This window comes from Protopterus annectens, chromosome 3.part1, assembly GCF_019279795.1.
Source record: "Protopterus annectens isolate FY-2018-M chromosome 3.part1, PAN1.0, whole genome shotgun sequence".
Lineage (NCBI taxonomy): Eukaryota > Metazoa > Chordata > Ceratodontiformes > Protopteridae > Protopterus > Protopterus annectens.
Genome location: NC_056732.1, coordinates 1,573,154,521 through 1,573,179,141, shown reverse-complemented (window position 1 = coordinate 1,573,179,141; position 24,621 = coordinate 1,573,154,521).

Below are 24,621 nucleotides of genomic sequence, written 5' to 3'. Positions count from 1 at the left end.
TCAGGACAGTGATAATTAAGATGCAGATCACACTACGATATGTAAGTAGTTTAGCTGCTCTTAGAAGAAATAGCGTTATGCTGTTAATATATTCATCAATTTACAAATACTTATTATATTGATGCCTCAACATCCAACAAGACACACATACAGGAGCGAGTCAGAAATAAATCTGTAAAGTTTGTATAAAATAATTCTTTCATATCACAATCAAGGTTCACAAAACCTGCAGTAGCATTCCATGCAGAGCTTTTACAGTCTAGTTCTGTTTTCATTTGCTAAAGGCTGTGTCACAAAAGGAAAGAGGAAAAAAAGATTCTGTCAGGTGTCTGACCCCAAGAGATGGAACTTGAATGAGAAAAAGGAACAAAGGATTTCTGTGACAGACTCTCTTGTGGTTAATCTGCAAAAGTCACTTAAGATGTTTTTTCATCCATTTCAGCTCTGAGTTTTAATAGCTTTGGGTATCTTACAAATATTTCAGGACTGGAAAACTGAAATATCTAATGTAAGAGTGTTTATACATGTGTGTGTGTGTGTGTGTGTGTGTGTGTGTGTGTGTGTGTGTGTGTGTGTGTGTGTGTGTGTGTGTGTGTGTCTATGCACACATTCAAACAGTTTCAGGTTAAGTTACGTTGAATAATAACAGTTTAAAAGCAATCCTGCAGGGGTTCACTGAAGAGGTGATGAATCTTCACTGTAAGAAAAGATCTATAGCAAAAGCCCAACCACTTTTCTAATAGATAGCAACACGATCATACAGGGATTATTGAATCAGCAAGCCTACTGTGAAGCTAATACCACTTCTATGAAGCCGCTACAGCAGCAGATAAAATACCACCACGATCCGGCAGTATAAAACATGCCAGCTTGCACTGACCAGATAATCATTGCTCCATAACAATATAATATTGAAAACTAAGTTTAAGAGTGGGTCACACAGATATAGTAACTAGAATTTCAAAATGATTTAGTTCAGTAGTTCTTGGCTATTATGCAAACAGAAAGAAATATCAGTATGATTTCTCCCAGACATGTTTTTTACAAGGTAATCAGCAGATTACGTTTCCACAAAGGTTAAGAATCTTATATCTTATACTATTGCTGCATTAATTTCTTTATTGCTACCCATGTAGAGCTTGGGAAAATAAATAGCACTTAACTTTTTTTCCAGCCAGAAAACAATCCTGCTAGATATAGTCGATTACAAGAGAATGGATGTTGTTGGAAAGTATAATATTGTAAATCAGTGAAAACTCAACTCTCCATGTCACACAGTTAAATAGTTTGTTACAGTCATGAAACAAAACTAAAAGGGCATGTCATAAAATATTTCATACCTTTTATTTCCTAATCAGTTTAATAAATGATGCTGATCCCTCTTACAGGTGTTAGCCAAATTTATATTTTGCTGATCTTTGTTTCACTGAGCAGTTCTGTTGTGTAAGAAAATTGAGTTTATTTGTAAAGAATAAGATCCCTATTCTAAAAAGTATTCCTAACATGTTATTAATGTATATGTTGACATCAAATGAACTCACAACAACCACAGGTAATATAAATAAATCAGATAAACAAGTTTCAGTCACTGTCATCTCCAAAACCTCATTATTCTACATTAATAACATTCTAACAGGAATTAGTTTAGAAGCTACCTTGCAAGAAGAATGCACAGACATTAAAAAATGTGCAGGGAACTAACTGGTCAAACATTTGAACAAGTTTGAATGGATATGCATCTTATCTAATCACATGCCATCCTTTGATGCAAAGATTTTTGTTATTAAGATAAATTTATTTTCTCACAACAGAACACAATAATAACAACTATAATATAAAGTTAAATTATGACAAAATTATGTAAGCAGAAACAACAAAAAATACTGGTTCCATTATATACAGGTATACAGAAGCACATTTGGAAGACAGGCTTTCCCTTTATCTTTTACAAAGATACATTGCCTCCTGTTACTTAATGCTGCAGTGTGACAGCATTGCCTACTCTATGCTGCTGTTGCTGTAGATAGCAGACAGCGTGGGTGTTAATAACAAGCTTTGTTATAATCTGCCAGCAACTTGAGACTTTCTTAGTAATTGAATTGTGCAATTAATCCTGTCACATGCTATCTCTGAGCTATAACACTAAGAAATGCAGCAAAATTCCATGACATGAGGTCACACTTTATGGTTTATTTGCTCCAACACAGCTGAGGAGCCATGGTGTTTAAAGTCAATATGACATTCAAAAAAGAGAGAGAGAATTATTGCATATCTCTGGTCAGAGGAATATATTTAAATGTCATTGTATGCAAAAGCTTTAAGGTTTACTCATATTTGAATTGCAGATGGAGACACAGACATTCTGAAACTTCTCAGCTGCATTTTAAACTGAATAACTGCAACTGCATTGGGAGCCATGCTGACAGTATTAATGATATCTGATTCACAAAAACTCAAAAACTCAGAATCTAGATGCAAGTCAAATACGGGATGCTGGTGCCATATCTAAAATGCAATCTGGTTTATCTGATAGTGTTATGCAATTTAGTCAGAAACAATCAGAGAGAAACAGAAAGACCCACAGATTCATCACTGGAGGGTTATCCAGGCATGGATTTGCACTAATGTCCTCCCTGTGGTCGCGTGGGTTTCCTCCGGGTGCTCCAGTTTCCTCCCATATCCCAAAGACATGCTGTACCTGGATTGGATACTCTAAATTGGCCCTAGGTGTGAGTGTGTGCATGTGTGTGCCTTCTCTGAAAGGTTGAGCACCAGGCTGGCAACCCGACACCGTAAAACTCCACTGCCAAACATGAGTGGACAGATGATCCGCTGTGGCGACCCCTAACCGGGAAAAGCCGAAAGAAGAAGAAGAAGATATTCATTAAATCATTACCCTTTGCACAGATGTTGCATTTGCTAAACACAGAAGTGGAACTTGAGGCTGTCCCTCAGTCCTCTAACAAGCAGTTCCCTGGTGCTTAACTCCCCAACATAGTCTTACTGTATCTTCAATAGGTAATAGTCAAGTGAGTTATGTCACAGAAGAATGCATTTAATATATCACTGACCAAATAGATGATGGGTAAAATGGAGGGCACAGTATCCAGGGCAGGGTATTCTGTATGTTGCAGAACCTTACAATGACAAATATTTATTTGTTGATGGGTCCTACCTGCAGGAAATTAAAGAAATGATTCTGAAAGGTGGGAGTTGGATATTAATAATTTATTTGTTCACCCAAGAAAGAAAATACTGCTTGATACCGGAGTGGAGTATTTCTCTAGAACATGGGTCAATAATTACATTCCTTGCCCATTTCATTATCTAGTGTAGTATTTGGTGGAGTGCAGAGATGATTAGCTTATGCGAGGGACATAATAGCATTTCTTACTGAATCCCAGCAATATATATATATATATATATATATATATATATATATATATATATATACAACTTATTCCATTTATATAATAGTCTTCTGCTTTATTACACTACTGTATCCACTCCAGTAATATCAGACAAGGGGACTATGCATGAATTTATATATGTGGCATTAGTGAAGGAGGCCGTGCAAGATTATGCATACATATGTGCATGTTTGTGTGTGTGTGTGTATGTGTGTGTGTGTGTGTGTGTGTGTGTGTGTGTGTGTGTGTGTGTGTGTGTGTGTGTGTGTGTGTGTGTGTGTGTGTGTGTGTGTGTGTGTGTGTGTGTGTGTGTGTGTGTGTGTGTGTACAGATACAGATAAATATACATATATACTATATATATATATATATATATATATATATATATATATATATATATATATATATATACGGGTCTGGTGTTTGTGGTCAACACATTTATCTTGTTGATGTGGGAACAGAATTGTCAACTTGTTTGGCTGATTAGTATCTCATTCCTGTGTTACCTGTACTTTTGTGAGAAATTGGCCAACAGCAGTGTTAAGGGTGTTTCTAATTTGCCCTACTGTTTTGCAATTTGGGAGTTGGTATATTTAAATAAAAGTGGGCATGGGGAGTACTGCACCCCCATTTTGGGGGTACAGAGGGGCCTGCCCCTAGAATAACAACAGAATTTGGTAGTTAATGTAGTGAATTTACCATATTTAGTTTATATACATGTATATATGTGTATTCTGTCATACACGTGTTGCCATTATCGTAGTAACAGCACTGTGCTAAGCACCAGATTGCAGTGTACAGGCAGAAGGACCAGTAGATCATTTCAGCACCACCATATTTGTCAATTGCTGTCTTCAGAGGAATTTTTCCCTGAAAATTTTGAGAACTCAGTTAAAAAGGACTGATTTAACAATGTAAGAGTAGAGAGTAAGATCAGTCAGATGATCACTGGTGCAACAGAAAAACACAAAAGGTAGCAAAGGGATATAGGTAGCAAAGGGATATTAAACAAATATCTGTAGTGCACTGATATACACTGGTATGTCTTATTTAGGTCTGTGGAAGAATATTCAGTAGGCATCGGCATTGCTTTTTTTGTTAAACTTCCTATTAAATTTTGCATAAACAGTATACACTGCAAACATCAAAACTAAAAATCTTCTAAATAAGAAGAAGAAGAAGAAACTAAGATGACATTTATAATATGCCACTGCTTTGTGATTAAAATTTTGTGCAACACTTTTTTTGCACTGAAGACTGCAGTCATTACACAGCAAACTAAAGATGAAATACTGACATTCAAAACTTAATGTTTCACTGTAAGAATTTAACAGCCCCAAGCACCTTGGACACCCCTATATTAACTCCAAGATCACTGTTATAATGAAGAAAAGTGCCATTGCTGTGAGCCAAATTCCTTAGATAAAAGTAACTTAATTTGCAATATCTGATCTCACTTTAGAATGCTAGTCAGTGATGAGTCAAACTCAATCTAGGTACCCCTTAGCAACAGATTATATAATTCTCTAATACCTTTTCCAGGTACCCCCTAGAGATAGATTATATAACTCTGTAATACACATTCTGTTTCACCAGACTGCTGTTGTGAATCAGGCATGAAGTGCAAATTGAATCTATCATAATGCAGTTATCTAATTTCATACACTGTACAAACATGGCCATTAATTGTTCTCAAACTGTAAGTAAAGACCTAGGTCAACAAACCACAACCACCAGGTATACAGACATGTTTTTCTTGTTAATTTTCTCATGACAAACAGTGTATAACAATGATATAAATTCCCCAATTTGTGGAGGTCGAAATTCTTTCCTGTGTCTCAAAAACCTGTTAATTCAGAATAGCTCAGTAACAGACACAAACAGGAGGTGGTGGTAGTTCTACTCTTTACTGAATACTGAAGACTTACCCCAGTGGTGCATGATTCATACCCCAGTTAGCTGCTATTTTAAACATGTAATGCATATTTTTTTACTGACACAATGCGTGACTTCCCATTTAATTGAAGCTTAAGCTATATATAGTTAGGGTCTACTTTAGAACAGCGAACGATCAGATGATCGAACGCTGTTAGAGCAAACAGTACATGTCGAACCAGCAAAATAGCGAATGATCAGAACAGGAAATTTTCCCGGGGAAAGAAATTGCTGGGCCGGTTGTCTGGGTTGTGCCATTTCCTCCACTGTAGTGCGATCTCGGAGTTGGTATATTTAAGTAGGGGGGTGTGGTGGGAAAAAACCCCACTTTATTTAGTGTTTAGTGAGTTTTTTTTGGGAACAGCAATTTTTTTCCCTGGGAAAAAAAAATCGCTGTTCTGGTTGCTCGCTGTTTTGGATTTGCGACATTTAGGGGTCGATATAACAGTGTTTGATCATCTGATCATTCGTTGTTATAATATAGACCCTATAGTTATATAGTTAAGTAAATAGTTGAACCGCTACAATTCTTGCTAAGATAGTCATGTACAGCTACAAAATGATATTTATATGTGCAATATGTATATCTTATTGTTATTTAATAAGGCACCCAGACCGGTAATGATAACAGTCATTGTTGGCTTGGGACTGATTGTAGTCTGGCCATCCCAACACAGTCTAACAGCAGACATTTCTGAAGCTTGAGAGATTTCTGTGCTGAGCTCAACTTACTCACTTTTGGTTCAGATGTGGACACAGCAGAGGGATCTGCTTCAGAAAACTGCACTGAGAATCTCTGTAAGTCCTGATTGTGTATGGATAATTCTTGGCATGGCAGCATGTCTATTCATTTATGTAGTTAGTTCTTTCTGTAAACCCTCAATAATGTGTAATCTTGGTTGAATGGAATTTGTAATCAAAGTGACTAGTAATAGAACTTTATGATTAATACCAAAGCCTTGAAGAGTTTTTACACACAAACACACACTCTCTCTCTCTCTCTTTCACCCCCACCTTTGTAGAATTCATTGGTATTTTGTCTTACAACATTTTTGTTTCAGTTGTTGTTCTGTAAAAGCTAAAGCCCTGGCTACCTATTGTCTGGAACCAGTAATGCAAATCATGAAGAAAGGTCCAGCCTTAGTCTTCTGCTCATGAGTTTTGCTGTTGACAGTTATCCCAAATGAAAAGATGTCTTTCTGTGTTTGAAAAATGACAAATAAAGTCTCTCTTATCTGACTACACACATAAGTGTCCTTAACTATAGCAATCATTCTTTCTACTTCTCAATTCAAATCAGGGTATAATAGACTACATGCATGACCTAGCAAAGTCTTAACCTTCTTTACTTGTAAATGTGGTCCATTTTAAGGCACTACTTGTTGTGGTCATCTGCATGTCCTCCCCGCGGTTGGGTGGGCATTCAAAAGGCATGTGTAAATGGGCATGCCTTCGTTGAAGGTTGAACGTCGAGCTGGCACCTCGGCGTTCGTAAAAATCTACTGCCAATCATTAGCAGACCGGAGTTCCGCTGTGGCGACCCCTAACTGGGAAAAAGCCAAAAGACAAACAACAACAACTTGTTGTGGTCTTATAAAATATATATTTAGTAATCACTGGCATTAATGAGTGATTTCTTGATTGTATTGCTTTAGGATATTTGGAATAGTAATTAACAGCAAAGAAAAAATGAAGACTTTGGACTTAGACAGTCATTGAATAACTTTGGTCATGACGACAGAATTTCAGACAGATTTAGTTTTTTTTTTTTTTGTTCTAGTATATAAATATCCAGTGTATTCAAAGGACTTAATCAGTTATGCCCTCTGCGCAATCACAATTGGCTTGTCACCTGAGCTTTCTTTGCATTTTCTCAGGCTAGATGTGACTCATGTAGTTTTATCAATATTCAATCGCATAAGGGTAATTACTTTATCACCCTTGAACATGAGTCCTTGCAGATAAGATAATTCATCTCTAAACAGAAAGTATGGCTTAACTAAAGTATATATCTGTTTGATTCAGCTGGTCTTCCAGTCTTGAGGATATTTCCAGTAACTGCACCTCTAAACAAACTCTTCTATAAACCATCAGCTTTTGCAACTTCTCAGTCATTAAAGGTAACTGTGATTCAATACGGAATACTTCTAAGTTCTTGTTTAATAAATCTTCTTGGCATTTATTTAATTATGCATGTTGAAATCAGCTGCAGTTTACCTAGCATTTATTCGCTTACATTTTATACTCATTTCATACCTGTGCACTAAGAATAACATTCTTTCCAGGCTGCCAGCCTAACCAGATAGAATTTTGTAGATAATTCTGTCATTTGTAAATATTAATATAAGCCGCAGGCTTGTTCTCTTAAATATATGAAAATGATGTTAAATGTTGAACGTCAAAAATGTAACAACAGTGCACTCTGCTGGAAGAAAGCTGATAAGTCAAGCCTTGTATAAATGTTTGATCTCAAACTCTGAGCTGTGATGTTTAAACCAGCAGATTATTTCTATTGTTTTTAAACCACAGTTAGTTGCTAGATTTTATATATATAATGTTTTTAATTACTGTGGTTTCCTGACCAGGGGCAAGATCAAAGCAATTTAAATGTAGAGTTTCTGTTAGTCTGGGAAACCAGAGAATTGTTAAGAATGATGTAATCTAAAATGAGTCAGCAGGATGTGTTATCAATTTAAGGACAGAGTGACTCAGAGCATTTTGCATTTGTCTTCAGAACATCCAACATCACCAGCACTGTTTTGCTCTATATGTAAGTTTATTTTAGAACTGTGTTTGCTCTTAGATATAGATAGGACATAGGAAGTCTAGTCTAGCTGTTTTTCTGTATTGATGTCAGAACTATTCTACTGTATTATTTTAAGCGTTTTCCTGTGATCTCTGAACTCTTGACTAACATTGTGTAGTAAGAAGTATTATCTTGTGTTTTTATTATTTATTATTAAATATTTTTAAACTTTTCAACTGTGGCTGTTTTGTGGAGAGATAATTTAAGCTCTAGAGTACATTGCATGTATATAGTGATACAGTACTAAGCCACTCCAATAAGCCTTGCTGTTCAGTTACACTTACCATTTGGATAATAATATTGCAGAGTAATAATTGGACACTCTTTGATAAGGGCCTTATTAGTAGCTGATATTAGTGGTTGGTGGCAAGTGGTACTACTGTATAGTCTGGGCAGAAGGGGAATAGCTGGAGAACCTGTGCCAGCCTTCCCCAGGACTGTCTGTGTGTTTGTATATAACTAATATCCCAAAGTGTGTATGTGTCAGCTACTTGGGCAGGGACACAAAGCACTGGTTGGACAGAGAGGGTGCTGGAGGTTTTAGCTTGACCACTAGGCTGAGATCTGGACCCTATAACTGTGCCAGTGGGGAGTCTTATTGGGGATCTGGAGAGAAAGGGAGAAACCAGCCCCAGACTGGCTGTGATCTCTGTGTGCTCTTAAGGGAAATTGTACTTTACTGTGTGTGTATATTTGTTACCCTTCCCAATGTGGACACCCCTCACTGGTGTTAGTGGTGAGGATTGTGGCTCCTTGATTGCTGGGCCAATGCACAGGCATCACAAATACATCTTAAAGATACTTTGAAGTAGTGTATGAATAATTTCCCTGTATATGCCTATTCCAATTTTCAGTGCTACAGAAAATTATGTAATTTAACTAAAAAACAAGTCAACCTTGATAAAAAAAAAACTTCTATCTTAAGCCACAAGAAAAGCAAACTCTAACCCAGAAATCTTCTGGAATACTGTCAACAAGCTGCTATACCCAGGCAGGCCCTCTACACCAAGCCCCTTCCCTAACAGCTCTGCCTTAGACACTGCTACACTCCTGAATTCCTTCTTTATTGACTCCAATCAGAAGCCAACAGAAAAAAATGTAGCTACCTACCCCTCTATTTCTTCCCCCCATCCACCCACACAACCTCCTTCTCTCTTAAGCCAGACTCCACTGATTATATCAGATCACTTCTCAGTAAACTGAAAACATGCTCCCCTTCTGCCGACAACCTACCACCCCTATTTCTTAAACTATCTGCAAAAGCTATTGCCTATCCCATCTCCAAACTGATGAACAGATCAATACAAAAGAACAAAGTCCCTGGTATCTGGAAGAAATTCTATGTTATTCTTCTTCATTAAGGAGGAAACTCCACTGACCCTTCTAATTTCAGTCCTATTGCTATTCTATCCCCCATCAAAGTTTCTTGAAAAATGCATTCATAAATAGCTCCTTGGTCATCTGCTACAAGAAAATCTCCTCTCCCACACCCAACACCCTACTGTCTCCAGATCTTGAGACAACAATAAACTTGTCTATTGTCTATTCCTTGACCTCTCTAAAGCCTTTGGCACTGTCTCCCACAATCTATTTCTATCCAAACTATCTAGCCTTAATCTTTCCAATTCTGTTCTTGGCTGATTCTCCAGCTAACTCTCTAACAAACCTTCAGTCTGTAAGATGGCTCTTAGCATCTTCCCCTTCCTCCCAGTCTAAACCAGGGTTCCCCAAGGCTCCATCCTTGGACCCCCTACTATTTAACATCTTTACTAATAACCTCTATCTCTCTTGTCCTCACTACTCCTTAATACAATACGCTGATGGCTCTACAATAGTTTCCACCTCTTACACCTCTGACAAACCTCCCCCATGTACTCACCCTTATCCAAGATTCTCTACAACCTGTCAAGAAATAGCTAACATCCAACCCACTCATACTCAACCCAAATAAAACTAAATTGCTGCTCTTGCTCCCTAAATCACTCCATCATCACAAATCTACTTTTACTGTTTCTCCTCTTAATAACACAACTATCAAGGTTGAATCCACACTAAACTAGTAGGGGTAATCATTGACAGTCAACTAAAATTTGATTTCCACATCCAAAACTGCATTAAAAAGATTCACCAAAAACTTGGCCTACTCTATAGAAATAAAAAAATCCTCACAGAAGACTCTAAACTCTCTCTAGCACATGCTTATCTACGTCCCACCCTAATGTACACAGCCCTAATCCTTACCAACCTTCAAACAAATCTTCTGACAAAAACTAGAACTCACTTACAATAAAATGCCTAGATTTGCCACTAATAAGCCCTATCGCTCACACCACTGACTAGCTCTAAAAAGCCTACAGTGGCTAGAATTGTGCCATCAACTTCTGCCTCAACTTCACCTGATTCACTCCATCCTTAACTAACCCCTCTCCTGTCTTGCTCTCTCAACTCTCACCACCCCCTACATTCCAAACCGTACACTTTGCAGCTCAGACCAACTCCTCCTACAGAGCTACAAACCCAATAAAACCATAGACAAAATTCTCTATAATCACTTAGTTGCCAATACATGGAACAAACTGCCCCTGTATTTACAATCAATTCTTAACTCAAACAATTTTTAAAAAAACATTAAAAGTCTATGTATTAAACTCCTGTAGTTGCTCTTGCACTGACCCATCCTAATGTGCCTCTCCTCTCTACTACAAGTAATCCCTTCTTCCTAATAATCTGTGTTCCCACTCCTTCTCCTATCCTGTACCTCTTTCCTCAACATAAACTATACTAGCACTCTCTATTTCAGAAGTACCATTGCATTTTTTAATCCTGAACCTACCTCTTACTTCACAACTGTGAGAGACTGTACTGTGACTAGGTATATGATGAAAATGTATTATAATCATTCCCCGGGATTCAGCAAGCTCTGTGTAGGAATAGTGCAACCTGCAGAAATGTATTTGGTTACTAACTGAATACATTTCTGCAAATTACAAAACAGAAGCATGACAGCTCCAAAGAAAGCATGTATTCAATGTAGTAGGCATGCCAATGGCCAAATGTATGGCCATTGGCATGGAAAATAGTTGCAAAATTATAAAAAATAACTTTTATTTGGCCGATTTCAGACATTTAAGCATAAGACAGTGGTGCGCAAACAGGATCAGTCCAAAAATAAGAAATACAGTTGGAAATAAGCTTTTAAACCCAAATCAGCATTTTGCCATGATAGTCAATGGCAAGTATAACACAACAATACCAGGGAATAGTGGTTGCTAAGGGGGAAGGCTCAGTGTGAGTGTGGTAACTAAGAATTAGCATTCTGTTTTATGCAAATGAGGAGATTGATACTGAATCACAGAATTCCTCTCAGTGTTAGCTTGCACCCAACTGTGTAGGTGCAGCAACACCATGGTATAAGAGGTGAATAAGGGGGAGTGTCATGCATGCTGTAAGCTTATTGGAGCTCTGTGGCCCGTGTTTGCCCTTAGCTAAGCACAGCTAAGGAAGGAGGTGTGTCTGAGGCTGCCTAGTAGTGTTTACATTGCCTAAACAGGTTAAACAAAAAAAAATAAATAAAAACACTGGAAATAGCAGTTCTGTTCACATCTGAGCACTGGGTATGCTCGACATGCCTCAGGCCTTAAACAGAAGGCAAGGAGGGAAAAAAGCAGTAGGAAGGCAATCAAGTAGAACTAGGATAGCTGGCAGGTGAAATGTATCAGAATCAGCCAATTACACAGGCAGCAGCCCAGCCCAGAACACTACTATAAACTATGCAAACACCTTTCACTCTGGTTTTTGCCACAAACTCTACACCACCAGTGTACACAGATGGGGAAATTTTACCCGACAAAACTAACAAAATGATAGGGGCTGCTGTGGTTCTCATACATCAATATGTGGAAGAGACTGAGGGTGCTGAGGATGTGAATGTCGATGACCAACCCACAGTGAGGAGAAGGAGGAGAGTGTACAGACCTAGGGTAACCTACCAGAGGCTACATGAGCTGGAGATAGTGGACTGCTATAGGGTGGACAGGGACATCCTACAGCACACAGAACCAACAGAGGGGAACCCATCCCAGTGGATACCAAGGTATATGTAGACTTAAGAATACTAGTCACAGGTATCTTCCAAAGGCCAACTGGGGATATTATGGGGATCACGCAGGCATCAGCATCCAGGGTACTCCAAAAGTTCCTGGATTCCATGTCAGCACATGCTGGTGAGCACATATATTTCCTCAACAACCGTGAGGCGTTGACCAGCAATATGCTTCTCTTCCACCAAATAGCAGAATATCCTGAGTTAGTGGGTGCTCTAGACTGCACGCACGTACACATCAAAGCACCACCCGGTGAGTAGGGTTGGGTCTACAAAAACCGCAAGGACTTCCCCTCCATCAACTACCAGGTCATGCGTGATGCCCAGGGCATTATCTTGAATGTGTGTGCTGGCAGCCCTGGAAGCTATCATGACTCCCACATCTGGCATATGACACAGCTGTACCAGACATTTGCCACTGGGGACATCCCATATGGCCACCTAGTGGGGAATGCTGGTTACACACTGGGGCCATGGCTGATGACACCCATCAGAAATGCACACACACCCAAACAAAAACTCCATAATGAGGCACACGCACAAACCAGAATCATAATAGAGCATGTGTTTGGGATGCTCAAGTCACAGTTTCGCAGCCTGGACATATCCGGTGAAGCCTTGCAGTACTCACCAGCTACATGTACACAAATGTTCATTGCATGTGCCATGCTACACAATATGATCCTGCGGAAACAGCTGCAGCAGGAACAGCATGGGGCAAGGCCACACAGCCCCCCACCATTGCCAAGCCCATCACAGGCACAGAGGGTCTCAGAGGAGGAACAACCTAAGCCTGCCCATGTATGCAGAAGGAGTCATGGCCAGGCCTTGGCAAAGAGGCAACACATAGCACATACACTAACAGTGTAGGAACCCAGGGAATGACACCTCTCCCTGACTCGCTCATACAGTAAAAGGGATGCCAAACATGACACTACCTGTGCTTTACCATGTATAGGGAGTGTACTATGTGCATCCAAAATAGTCAGCCCCCCAGCACTGTCCTTAATACTGGCACAGCCACAGGTCATTCTTTCTATCAGTTGCTGAATGGAGTAGTATGTTCTGCTAGTTGAATCTATGGTATGAATGTGAACATGCAAGGGAATCGGGTGGCTGAATGGGATGGCAGCAGACAGTGGACACCTATATGGGCAGCATGAAAAACATAACAAATACTGGTGTCAACAAAGTAGGCAATACTAGATAAGGTGACAAATCCCACTGCAGTACATGTGATGGCCCAAATGTGTGTCCATAGGACATACACATGCATGTCAGTGAGGCTCACATACCAAACACCAGCCTCAGCCATCAGGACAGGTGTAGATGTCCATAAAGAAAGGCTGTGCTAAGGCCTCCAATTGATGTCAATGGTGAACAGCCTCCCTCCAAACCTAGACAGACAGACTACAACAGGTCAGGCAGTTGTATGTTAGTTCTGATGGGTAAGAAGTCTGAAACTGAAATGTAGGTCAATAAAACCTAAGATCTGTACTCTACTGATATACATCTATTCTGCATGATAGGTCAGAATACAAAACAAAATGGAAGCCAACAGAGTAACTGAAATATCAGTACAGTCATAGTAAATGTTTAAAGTCATCAGGTGTGCCCCCCACCCACAATCCTATGTAGAAATGCAGTAACATGTACATGTGGGTTTAATAACAGTGGAGGATGGATTACCTGAGCTGGCCCAATTTACAGGATAGATTGTTGCATGTGTACAATATGCAGGGGTCTGTGTGTTAGGTTGTTGTGTGTTCAATATTGTCTGTAAGTGGTCAGCATGTAGGCATGTATTGTTGTGTCTCGGTAGCCTATGGCCAGTACTGTTGATGACAGGGCCAGGTTTCGACAACTGCAGTGCCAACCACAATGCATTTCAGCAATACCCATGTCAGCAGTCATCCATACTCACTGTCCAGATGTCAATATCAGTCACCTTCTGAAAGATGGACATGCCATGAATGAGGGCCTAGACATGCACACAGTACACAGGTGGAAGTACCCTAAACAGAGTGCATAAAATGCAATCGTCAACTGCACACACCTTTGGAATTGTACATACAGGTTAGCAGCACATTAGTTGTCTGCGTAGTATGGAATACTGATGTAGTCTGGCCAATCAGTGACAGACCACAAAAGGCACAGTTATGAAGTAATGAGAGACTGCCTATGTCCTTGCACACGGCAGAATAAGGGGAATGTCCCAGGTATATCTGTGAATCATCTGCAAGAAGCTTCCATATCACACATGCACTCAGCTCACCCCACCATCAGTCACAGGTTTATCACATGTCATATCCCTGCTGTTGGGAATGAGTTCAGTATGACTCCCACTTCTGTATGGGAATGCCCACAGAATGCCACATACTGAAGAGGTGTCCCATGCAGGTGTGTCCCTAGCTGTAAGCAGCACCCTGCCAGCATCCAGACCAATGGATTAATATGGACAAGAACTGTTGCCATTAACACCTCGAACACTTACCCTGTCACGCTAGGGGAATCCAGTGGCTTGCAGCTTGGGAATGTAGGAGTGACAGAATAAACTGGCCTGCTACAGATGGCCTGCATCACTACCAAAAGGCCTACAGTCCTCTGTCAAAGGCCTGTGCCTAACCCATACTGGCAATGTACGGTATCTCATGGGGTCCCAACTAACAACATAACACAGTCAACAGAACACAAATGCAAGGCCATGTTGACAAATCCCAGTAGCATGCCCACCATGTCCTACTGCATGAACTGTGGACCAACCCCTAAATACCACTGGGATGAATGGACAACTATAGGGATACTTCTCAGATATCACTCGCATAATGTTAAGAAGAGGATAGAATAACTGAGTGGGGGGGTGTAGAAGCATTGATGTCATGGAGTGTGTGAAGTCTGAAACTCTGACATGTGCCCATACTACCCCTGCCTGCAAACCCAGTAATGGGTGGCTACAAACCTGCTCATAAACCACAATGTGAATGGGAACTGACCAGATATATGAGCCCTGCCTCTGGGTAACCTGGGTGAATCTGTACAGCTGAGAGGTATGGCCAGAGCAGGATATGGCTATTCTGTTATGTCGATATATGTACAAGCAGGGGATCCTCAGCCACCACAGTACCAAGGTGCTGGACCATTTAAAGAATCTCATCAGCAAGTGTCTGCAGCTGCCCCTCCAGAATGGCATGAGTGTGCAACAATATGTAGGCTGCAGACCATAATACTGGACACAGCTTCATTCATCTTGTATTTCCCAGGAAATAACTGTGAGCGAATAAGTATATCTGTCAGTAGTTGACATAATACATCACAGTGTAAAACAGTACATATGTCTGAATATCTCTGCTAACACCAACCATGTAACACAAGCAACACAGACACAATAGTTACACTATCCCACTATCTGTCACCCATTGTGACACCATATTGTCAACCTATCTACAGATATCTTGCAGATACAGGTTGCTAGCTGTAGGTGTAGAACACCAAACCCTGGAATGGAGTACAACCTACCTGGAATGGAATCACACACTCAATACAGAAGGTCATGCTCTTACACTTAGAGAAATGAAGCCCATGTCTGACGACACAGTGGACTATGCATATTTGTCAGTCACACATGTCTGTGCACACACGCCACATTATACACCATTCGTGCTTTCCACACACATTGGATAGGAATACTCACACATATCCAAGGCCAGCACACTATAATATGTCAAACATACACACACACACAGAGATGTGGGGAAGAGAGAGACAGTGACAGAGAGATTTCTATCATGAGGCCTATCTCACCCACCACGCATCCGATTGGCCAATATCACATGATGTGCTGATGTCAATCACTGTAGACATTGCTTTTGGTAGCCCTCAGCCATATAGTGTCTGTAGTGCTTGTGATAACTGTGTAACACAATAGTACAAATCAGTATTCTTCTAGCATTTGTATACCCAGTCCTGTCAAATGTAAAGTTGTGTGTGACTGAGTGTGTGAGTGTTTTTCCAGAGGAATGGTTTATGGCCAAATCACAAACACTGCACTTCCCATTGCCTATGTTAGCACTCCTGCTGATGTCATTCACCTTAAAATAACCCTCTGGCCAAGTCTCAACCCTATAAATTGCATGGCGCTTGTGATACATGTGTAATACTGTGTAGTGTAGAACAGTAGTTAGGTAGGAGTTCTAATCCCAGACATGGCATATATGTGTGTGTGTGTGTGTGTGTGTGTGTGTGTGTGTGTGTGTGTGTGTGTGTGTGTGTGTGTGTGTGTGGAGATTAATGATTTTGAGGCCATTCACAGTCACTACACCTCCCATTGCCCTACTTTAGCATATCTGCTGATGTCAGTCACCTTGAAATAACCCTTTGGATAGGTTCCAGCCCCATACACTCCGTGGCACTTGCGATAACTGTGTAATAATATAGTGTAGCATACTAGTTAGGTAGGAGTTCCAATCCCAGAGATGGCAACTGTGTGTGTTTGTGTGAGAGTGTGTGTGTGTCTTTTTGATACCTGATTTTGTGGACATTGACACGTATTACTCCCTTCTTTCCCCTCCTTTAGCACTGCTGCTAATGTTAGTCACCTTCAAAGATACCTGTGGAGAGCTCTCTAGCATATAAGCTCTGTGGCGCTTATGATAGCTTGATAGCTGTGTAATACTATAGTGTAGCATACTAGTTAAGCAGGAGTTCTAATTCCAGAGATGGCAACTGTGAAACTGTGTTTGTGTGAGACAGTGTGTGCGTGTCTTTGATGATACATGATTTTATGGACATTGACACGTACTACTCTCCTCTTCCCCCTCCTTTAGCACTGCTGCTAATGTTAGTCACCTTCAAAGATACCTGTGGAAAGCTGTCTAGCATATAAACTCTGTGGTGTTTGCAATAGCTGTGTAATACTGCAGTGTAGCATATTATTTAGGAGTTCTAATCCCAGAGATGGCAACTGTGAAACTGTTTGTGTGAGAGAGTGTGTGTGTGTCTTTGATGATTATAGGTTCATAGGTTCATAGGTTCATACTAGGCTATCTGCCCTAGGGCATTTATAAGCCTAGCCAGAGTGTGTGTGGCTTTCACCACCCCTTAGGATGAGAATACTATACCCATTAGTTTGCTGTGCCTCTGTCCAGCAGTGATACAGAGATGATTCCCGGGGTAAACCTACGATCTCCCATCCACTCGTCAAGATTTCTCTTGAACAGAGTCAGTGAGGGGCTCTGCCTCACATGGACTGGGATTCTGTTCCATAGTGTAGGGAGTCTCTGGGTGATGAATCTGTCCCTCCAGCACGTCCTATTTATATCCGTGTTGAGGTTTAAGTCTCTTGCTCTCGTGGCTCTGGTGGATTTGGATTTTTTGAGGTGGAGCATGTCCATTAATTCCGGGTTGGACATGGCCTTGTATGTCAGGCACAGATCACCTCTGAGCAGACGGTATGTGACTGAATAGAGCTGGAGTTTCTTCAGTCGGGCATCGTATGACATATGTTTGAGCCCTTTATCCTTTTGGTGAGGAACTTTTGGGGTCTTTCCAACTGCTGCAGGTGTCAGGTAAGGTACATTCCGAATGGGGCATTGTACTCAATCATTGGTCTGATAAGTGAAGAGTACAGGGGTACAATGACCTCTCCTGATCTGGATGTGAATCCCTTCATGATCAGGTGGGCAATGTAGAAGGTCTTCCTAACCACTTTGGCAATGTGAGTGTCAAAAGAGAGGTTACTGTCAACTTGGGTCCCCAGGTCCCTGATAACTTCTTCCGTGTTTAATGGATTACCACTTATGTGGTAATTAGGGGTTACCTTGTTTTTCCCAAAGGGTATGACTATACATTTTTTGGCATTTAGCTTAAGGCCATGGCTCTGGCACCAGTTATCCATTTCTATGAGACCTTTCTGGAGGATGTTTGTGTCTGATGGAGTGTCAATTATGGCCCAGTTTGCAGTCATCTGCAAATTTTGTCAGCCACAATCCCCTATGTTTGCCTGCACTTCAGAAAAATAAATGCCGAACAAGAGGGGCCCAGGACTGAGCCCTGTGGGACACCGCTCGTGACCGGCTTAGAGTCTGACATGGCACCAGCAACTCTAACCCTGTGTGTTCTGTCCTTGAGCCAGTTTGCAACCCATCTTGTGACATATGGGTTTACATCTAAGCTGGTGAGCTTTTCTATGATGCCCGAGTGGGGTATTGTGTCGAACGCTTTTGCTAGGTCAAGGTAGGCTGTGTGAACTGCCTTACCCTCATCAATGGTCTTAGTGACTGTTTCAAAAAAGTCGACCAAGTTCAAGAGGCAGGATCTGCCCTTGACAAAGCCAAATTGGGTAGAATCCAGTGTCTGTAGGTCCCCAATGTCTTTATTTATGAGTTCCATTATGATCCTCTCCATAGCTTTGCAGACAAGGCTCGTCAAGCTTATGGGGCGGTAATTTCCAGGGTCCGTAGAAGCACCGCCTTTGTGGAGTGGGACCACAGTTGCCGTCGCCATTCTTTGGGTATGTATCCTGTAGTAAGGCTAAGATTAAACAGCAGCCTTATGTGTGGGTTTAGTTCCTCATTGAGTTCGTGTAGCACACAGCCGGGGACACCGTCCGGTCCCATTGATGCTGTGTTTTTTGCTTTAGAGAGAGCAGCTCTCACCTGTGCATCTGAGATGTTTGGGAGGCTAGACTCTGGTGGGATAGATATTTCTCCTTTTGGGGGGGGAGGGAGAAATTTGCACTGAACCTGTCTGCCAGTATGTTGGCAATGTCTGTGGGGTCAGTGATTTTTTTATCATTTTGGACTAATTCTGAGCATATCTGGAAGTTTCCACCCAGGTTTCTAACATAGCTAAAGAAGGCTTTATGATTGTCTTTTGTGTCATTAGCGATTTTTCTCTCAAAGTTCGCCTTGGATGATTTTATGAGTGATCGTAGTATTTTGCTAGTATTGATCAGAGATGCCTTCCCATTTAGGGATTTTGCTCTGTCATGTAGTAGCTTTCTCCTCTTGTTGTAGAGTTTGTTTATGGCTGGAGTCCACCAGACCGGGCACCTGCCTTTGGTGGAAAGGGTCTTGATTTTATTAGGGATTGCTTGATCCATACATTCCTGGAGGTGCTCGTAGAAGGCATTTGTAAGGGTTTCAGCAGCGTGGGTTGTGGTCTCCACTGGCTCGGGGGCCTTGAAGGATACCACTCCAGTCTTAAGAAGTGTGAAGTTTGCTTTTGAGAAGTTCTTCACTGTGGTCCTTTTGCTGGGGGTGGGGGCGGGGTGTGGATCTCCAGTGAGATTAATTTATGGTCTGATCTCACCAATGAGGGATATACTTCCGGTGTGGAGCATTTTGTCCCCATGTTTGTGATGATCAGGTCTAGTATATTTTCTCCTCTTGTGGGAATGGTGACTAGTTGTTCCATAGCATTTGAGTTTATGAACTCAAGGAACCTTTGGGCTAGGGTGTTGGGGCTTGAGTAATGTTCCCAGTCTATGTTTGGGTAGTTGAAGTCACCCAATATGATGGTGTTTGGAGAGACATTCATACTCTCCAGTGTCTTCAGGAAGGCTGTGTGGGTTTCCTGAGTTTGAGAAGGTGGTCTGTAGCATGTTACAAACTGTAGATACTTGATTTTACGGACATTGGCACTTACTACTCTCCCCTTACCCCTCCTTTACAACTGCTGCTGATGTTAGTCACCTTCAAAAATACCCCTTGAAAGTTCTCCAACATATAAGCTCCGTGGCATTTGCGATAACTGTGTAATATTATAATGTAGCATACTAGTTCATTAGGAGTTCTAATCCCATAGATGAAAACTGTGTGTGTTTGTGTGAGAGGGTCGGTGCGTCTTTGATGATACCTGATTTTATGGACATTGACACTTACTACTCTCCCCTTACCCCTCCTTTAGCACTGCTGCTGATGTTAGTCATCTTCAAAGATACCTTGGCTCAGCTCTCAAGCATGTAAACTCCATTGCGCGTGCCATAAATGTAGAACAATGTAGTAGCTGTAACTACATAGGTATGAGTTTGAATCTCATCTGTGGCAAGTGTTTGTGCGTATGTGTGAATCTGATCGGTGGCAAGTATTTGTGTGCGTACATATGTATGTATTGCAAAGATTTTGGCCCTATTTACACCCATTACATATCTCAGAGCCTGACTTTTGCAGTCCTGCAGATATCCTTCACCTTAGAAGTACCTGTTGCCAACCCTAAACCATGTAAGGTCAGCGGTGCATGTTGTAAATGCGTAACATAATGGTCTGTAAAGATTGTTAGATCAAGGTTTGAACCTCACCCCTGGCAAATGTAAATGTGTGTGTAGGGTAAAATTATTTTTGGGATATCTCACCCACTACATCACCCAATGCCAGTATTTACAAGGGCTGGTGATGTTCCTCATCTCAGAAGTACCTTGGAACAACATCCATCCTATAAGCTCCGTGACACATGGGATACACTATTGTAGCAATACATAGCTAGGTTGGGATTTGAATCTCAGTACTGGCAAGTGTATGTGTGTGTGTGTCGGGGGGGGGGGGTCTGTCATCAGTATCCTGTGTGGAAGTTGCCATGATTGTATAATAACAGAATCCATTGTGGGGTGAGTTTTGCTAAATTATTATGTTGAGGACCTAGTATGTGTCACAATGTCCACCTTACAAGGACAACAGATGTCAAACACCAGAGAGTTTGGTGTAGATAGCCCTCCATGTGACATTATGGACTGGTGAACAATATAGGCAGCCCTTCTATTACTTAGAGAACACTCGCCACCCACATCTCATACACAAACACACTTGGCTAGGCAACAACCATTATATTGGTAGTTCCCTCCATATTGCCTCACAGATAGTAACCACAGTGTGATTGCAGTGGACTACATTCCTGTTGACCACAACAGTGCCACTCACATCAGAAAGTACTTTGATGTGTTGCATCTCCTGACAGTGTGTTATCCAGCAAGTAAAAGGACATAGCACACTGTTTCATCCCCGCAGTAGGCAAATAAATATTTACAGTGGCCCTTTTGCTATGTTCCCCACTGGACACCTGAACATCAAAGAACATGCGTGTGGGACATGTGCACAACCCAGACACTGCCCATGCTATGGAATATAGATCACATACATGGGAAGCAGTGCACATCACTGGCCACCCACAATAGTAAACCAGATGAGTGGATGGTGAATACAATACCTATCTCTGGGGACCCCTCCAGGGACTACACCCCCTGAGCCACACTGGGGACTATTGTCATGTGGCCTGATGCCAAGGTATTCTTTTTGCCTAGCCTTGTACAGCCTTCAGGCCCATTCATCTACTACACACCTGTGAAGCAATGAACCTATGCATCTCCGTACTGGCAAGTGTGTGTGTGTGTGTGTGTGTGTGTGTGTGTGTGTGTGTGTGTGTGTGTGTGTGTATGTGTGTGTGTGTGTGTGTGTGTGTGTGTGTGTGTGTGTGTGTGTGTGTGTGTGTGTGTGTGCGCGTGTGTGTGTGTGTGTGTGTGTGTGTGTGTGTGTGTGTGTGTGTGTGTGTGTGTGTGTGCGCGTGTGTGTGTGTGTGTGTGTGCGTGTGTGTGTGTGTGTGTACATGAATCATTTTGAAGCCATTCACATTCACTACACCTCCCATTGCCCTACATTAGCACTCCTGCTGATGTCATTCATCTTGAAATAACCCTTTGGCCATGTTTTAGCCCTATAAGCTCTGTCTCTCTCTCTCTCTCTCTCTCACTCTCTGGTGGATGTGGAAAAGTACATCTGTTTTGCAAAGCAGCTTGACTTTTGTAGGTAATGCTCATGATCAGTTGATGGCCTGTGCACTAATTGGAGTCCCCCACTTGCTAAATGCATGTGGAACAGCTGTGGTATCATTCCTATAGCCAATTGCATGAAAACACAATCCTATAACTAAGCACTTCATGACATTGTTGGCTCTTTTCCTTCACTGTGAGCAGGACTTCATGTGGTTGTCTGACAAACAGCATCACAGTGGGTAGTTGGAAATACCTATTGCAACATACACTGTGGAGACAGGCCAACAAACAGGAGGGGGATGTTCCAGACATGGGGACAGAATGTAAATATTGCGGTTCTACATTTGAAGTAATGTTGGTTTAACAGGGTTTGTGTGAATATGGCAGTTCTACATGATTTAGATTCTGGCATGACAGTGTTATGTGGTTGAGGAAACTCTCACTTGTAGGGCTATCTGCAGACTGGCCAGAGTTTGGAGTCTTAGATGTGGTGTGTTACTCACACATTTCCTATCTTTAGAAATGCAGTAGCATACTCTGATGATTGCAGTCAGTACATGGTGACATCCATGTGAGTTACTGACTTCATATCCCTCAGAAGAGATATGTCACAACAAACTCTGTTACACCAGGAATTTTCTCTGTTTATCACAGCAATATGTCAATATTGACCCTGTGTTTGTGCCTCTGTCCCCCAAGTCTGTCACCCTTTGTCCATATGGCATGCAGTAAGAGGTGCATATGTTCAGTATATCATTATTTACTGACATTATTCCTGATAACAAGCCAGTGATACAACAGACTGCTACACATGCTATGTATAGTAGGCCTTATATTTAAGGGCAAAACCTGGACATTCTGTTGTAGTCTGTACAGTAGTGAGGTCTGTGTACTTATGGTGATTGTTGACAGAGTGTCAGTATTGTGTAGCAGTATATTGTGAATATGTTACTTGGCCTGTGTACAGACTGTGGTAGATGTCAGTGTTCTTGGTCCTGTTCTATCTGATGTTGCATGCTGCTCCAGTTTCTGGTACCCTATCAGCGTATATGTTTGTAGGTCCAGACTGAGACATGTTCCATACCACAGTCAGACATCAGACTACACTGTGAATTGTGCCAGTATATGTAGGGTTAGTGTGTGAGTGGCAAATATGAGGATGGTTTTGTTCACAAAGTCCATATACTGTACTATTAGGCTTACCATAATACAAAAAGTATGGTTTTAAATACAATTATAAAAGACACAGCCAACCAATAAAAGTACAAATTAATTAATCATTATACAACCCAATTAAACTAAAGGTACATTCAGGTACTAGAGGCACATTTGCATTTGTTTTAGTATAGGTTTTATACTAACAGTTCGATTTAATCCTGGTATTCTGTCTGCATTCAATCTCAGTATCCATTTATACTCTGCCACATCCAACCTATTAGTTAGATCACCCCTCTCAAGTTCATAGGAACTACTTGCAGCACTCTAAAGTTAAACAGATGATGTGAAGTTGTTCTATCTTGCTGTTCATTCTTACTGATGGGTTTGGAGCTGATCCCTCGGCTCCGAGTCGGCCAACTGCAAAGCTCGAGGTTTCCAAATAGCTCGAAGCCATGTCCCTATCCCATGATGCACATAGAGTTACCTCAGATCTAGTTTGCCGCTGCAACAGATCAGAGGTTCTCGCTGACTCGGACCAGTAAAAACCTTACTTTTCCTACATTTCAAAATATTATTGATATTTCTTGAAAATAATAGTTAGATTCCCTTTCCCTTGTGTGCCTTTTCTTACTTATATATTTGGCCTCGTTTTTTATTAGGCCTATTTAGATTTCTGACTAAAAGTTGTTTAATCAGTGCCCTTCTGTCACTTTTTTGCTTACTCGGACTCGGACCAGTAAAAACCTTACTTTTCCTACATTTCAAAATATTATTGATATTTCTTGAAAATAATAGTTAGATAGTTAGCTAAGCTCTTACATCTTTATATTGTAGTTTCCCTTTCCCTTGTGTGCCTTTTCTTACTTATATATTTGGCCTCGTTTTTTATTAGGCCTATTTAGATTTCTGACTAAAAAGTTGTTTAATCAGTGCCCTTCTGTCACTTTTTTGCTTAGTAATAGTATTGTGTGCTTACTTAGTGACCTTTGTCACAGCTTTAGACTTAACCTTTAGTAGTGTACAGTTTAGTGATTGTTACTATTGATATATTTACTAGAAAAAGAAGTGTGTGCATAATGTTCTTAGCCTTAGTTAAGGGCTTGTGTGATTATATTTAGCCTGTTTTTTTATTAGAAGGCTTATTTACATTTCTGCTTGTTGTTAGCCTTAGTTTGAAGGGCTTGTCTGTTTGTGTGTATATTTAGCCTGTTTTTTATTAGAAGGCTAATTCATATTGTTGTTGTTGGGTGTGTCCATTTTTTTCTGTCATGGCTGATGACAAGGACAAACACCCTAAGTCAGGGTTTAAAAAATGCCCTAAATGTGGGCAGAAGATGTCTGTTACTGACAGCCATGTCAGTTGTGTCTACTGCTTAGGTGCCTTGCACTTACAAGAAACATGTTCCATATGCCATTCCTTTTCTTCTCGGGTTCTCCAAGACAGAAAGAG